Raw genomic sequence first — 3,382 nt, 5'->3', positions numbered from 1 at the left:
CTAACATAGTACTTAAAACCTCCGGAGGAGGCAATAGCAGGACCCCAAACATCAGAGTGGATCAATTCAAGAGGCATAGTGGAAACACGATGAGATGCAGTATAAGATAATTGATGACTCTTTGCACGCTGGCAAGCATCACAAACCAACACAATCTTGTCTGACGACGAACAAGATAAATTATTGTTTCTAACAAGAGTTTGCACTATTTTATTTGTAGGATGACCTAAACGCTGATGCCATTGCGCGGATGTGGTCTTGGTGCTGGAGAGGGCATGACGAAACAATGATGACGAGGCTCGACTAAAAGGAACTGGGTAGAGACCGCCCTTGCTTCTATCGAGAAGAAGAAGTTTCCTTGTGGCCTTGTCCTTGACACAGAAAAACTCACGGTGAAATTCCACAAAGACATAATTATCGGAAACGAGACGATATACAGAAAGGAGATCTTTGTGGATATTTGGAACATGCAGGATATTTTTCAAGCGGAGGGAGGAACCGGCTAAAGTTGAATGACCAATGTGAGAAATTGACAAACCTGCACCATTGGCTACTTGCACGTGATCCTTCCCGCCGTATCGTTCGGCCATGTGGAGGCGCTCGAGATGACTGGTCAGGTGGTCCGTCGCCCCCGTGTCCATGTGCCAGTGGGAGTCATTGGAGCTGGTGGACGCCGAGTTGCCGGAGCACTGGCGTGGGGGCACAAACTCAGGGTTGAAGCGGTTGCGGCAGTCGCTCGCCTCATGCCCCCAGTAGTTGCACAGCTGGCACTATGGCCGCTGCTTCTTGCGGCTGTTTCGGCCGTTGCCGCCGCCGTTGTACTGACGGCGATCGCCGCCACCGTCGTTGGAGCAGTTGTTGGTGCCGCCCCCACCGTAGTTGTCGCCCCCACCATATTTGTTGTTGCCGCCGTTGTTCTGGCGACGATCACCACCAGCGCCTTGGCCGGTGCCGGGGCGCCCAGAGTTGTTATCATAGGGGCGGTGCTGCGACGGCTGGCCGGCGGCGGGGAAGGAGCCAGGCCGGGATACTGCGTTTGCAGAGGAAGACCAGTCATCGGTCTGGGTCTGACCCGCACACAGGGACTCAAAACTGAGCACATGCGAGTAGAAATCCGCGAGGGAGTCAGCGCGGTTGTCGCGGATCATGGAGGCCGCAAGGGGGTTGAAGTCGGAGCCCAACCCTGTGATCATGTAGTCAATGATCTCATCGTCCTTGAGTGGTGATCCGGCAGCGGCCATGGTGTCTGCCAGAACCTTGACCTTGTTCATGTACTCGCCGGCGGTCATGTTGTTCTTCCGCAGAGTTGGATCTGCCGACGGATGTGCCGAATATTGGCACGGTTCTGGGCACCGAACATGGCGTGGACTGCTTCCCACACCGCGGCGGCCGTAGTCCTGCCGATCATCTGGCAGGCGATGTCCTCGTCCATGGACGAGAGGAGTAGCCCTAGGACCCGCTGGTCCTGTGTCCACCATGTGGCGTAGGCGGGGTTTGCCACGGTGACTGCAGCATCACCAGTGCCTTCGACGATGGTCTTCGCCGGCGCGGCCGTAGTGCCATCAAGATAGGTGTGAAGTCCCGCCCCGGAGAGATTTGGGAGCGAGAGAGTGCGCCATAGCATGAAGTTGCTCCGATTGAGACGCACCGCCGGTGGTGGAACGGAAGTGGTGACGGCGGCGGTGGTGGTGACACTGGGCGGTGCGAGGAGAGGGCCGAGAGCCTTGGAGGTTTGAGCGGAGGAGCTCATGGCGGCGGCGGCGGCGACGGGAGCGAGAGGGCCGAGATCGGCTCGGCTCTGATACCAAGTTTGAGAATAGGTTTAGGGTTTCGTGGTGTATCTCCACCACGTGATCAGCTTTATTTATATAGACATCAACAGGTTACAATACATGTATAAATACACCTATACAGACCGTATTTAACAACCTGCTGCACCGAACGTATTATAATTTGGAACGGAGGGGTGATTTTGTTCCAAGCGAAATCCCACGAGGATTGGTTTTCATTATCAAGATAATGGAAATATAGATGGCAACATTCGGGTGCAACAAAAGCAATGCTAAAAGGAAAACGCTCACGTTCCCCCGGGGGAACAGCTCTCTTTTCCTCCCACTCGATGCTCGTTGGATCGTTTCCATCGAACCGTTCACCGTGCGCCACGTCGTCGTCTTATCCGACCGATGGACCGCGTCGTTCCGGACCGCGCCGCACCCGACCTCATTACTGCGCCTCGCCGCGACCCCTTAATCACGCTCTCGCGCGAGGTGGCGGAGGAAGCGAGCGGCGCTGGGGAGCGGTGCTGGGAGATTCAACCGCCGCCGACGACGATTTCCCTCTGCCCACTGGAGAACGGCGGTGCCAAGCTTCGTAGTAGAGGTTCGTCATCCTCTCGTGCTCCTCTCGTGGTCCTCTCATGGAACCCTAGACCCCGTTCCCCGCCATTCGCTCCATTTCTGAACCCCTAGCTATGTAGGTTCATCGGCGCCGATCTCCTCCTCCGCGTCGGGTTCTTCTTCGTTGCCGATCTCTTCGGGTGAGTAGCTTCCCCTCTCATCTCTTGTCCCTTTCTGCTGCCTATGGATGTCCTCCTTGATCTGAAGCATGTCCCCCCCCCCCCTCACTAATGGAATTTCCTTCCTATTTCTGGCATTTCTGGCATAGTATTGAAGGTAGAAGGCGCCCTGATCTATTGGGAGACAAGGAAGGAAGAAACTTCCACTTTTGCTACAGATGGATGTGAGTATTTCCACTGAAATATCAGGCTGTACTAGCAGATGTTCCTTTTATTCTACCAGCAGATGTTCATGTGTTGTTAGTTATTTTTTGTTTATGTAGCATTTTATAGTGTGCTCATGGATCCATTGCAGCATTTTTGTGTTTGTTTATGGTAGTTTGTTCCTTTGTGTTTATATCTGTCCATGTCCATGTGCATCATTTTTGTTAAATGTATGCGTATTGCTACATTATTCCATTTTTTGCTTCATTTGTTTTTGATACACCACTTATTTTTGTTCATTTTGTGTTTTTTCAGGTTTCCAAAAAAGCTGGGAAGCAACCTATGCCTAGTGCAGAGGATCAGGCTAAGTGGACTTCGAAAGACCGTTTTGCTGCGAAGCGTCTGCGTGCTGTTGCAGATGAGTTGAAGCCTGAGAAAAGAGCTGTTATTGAGCAGAAGAGTGCCTTTCGTTCATTACTAAATGTTGCACCATTCAACATACCGAATGAGCTCATAGACTATGTTGCGCAACATATCACACCGTCTCTCCGTGAGTTCAGAGTTGGGAAGAAGCGGATTGTTTTCACCAGAGATATGATTACCAAGGTGTTTGGTATACGGTCAGGGCAAACCCCAGTTGTTGAACTCAAAAAGTTCGAACAA

The 3,382-nt window shown here is 52.5% G+C and overlaps 1 non-coding gene across 1 annotated transcript; it reads right to left on the bottom strand.

Moving 5' to 3' along the window:
* Positions 1 to 1,084: 1,084 nt before the first annotated feature.
* Positions 1,085 to 1,223, bottom strand: LOC127337290 (small nucleolar RNA Z247). Its single transcript, XR_007873704.1, has one exon. It is a non-coding gene; the product is annotated as a small nucleolar RNA Z247 (small nucleolar RNA).
* Between the last annotated feature and the right edge of the window lie 2,159 nt (positions 1,224 to 3,382).

Source organism: Lolium perenne, chromosome 4 (genome assembly GCF_019359855.2).
Source record: "Lolium perenne isolate Kyuss_39 chromosome 4, Kyuss_2.0, whole genome shotgun sequence".
Classification (NCBI taxonomy): Eukaryota; Viridiplantae; Streptophyta; class Magnoliopsida; order Poales; family Poaceae; genus Lolium; species Lolium perenne.
The sequence above is the reverse complement of the archived record's forward strand: the minus strand, read 5'-3'. Positions and strand labels throughout refer to the sequence as shown.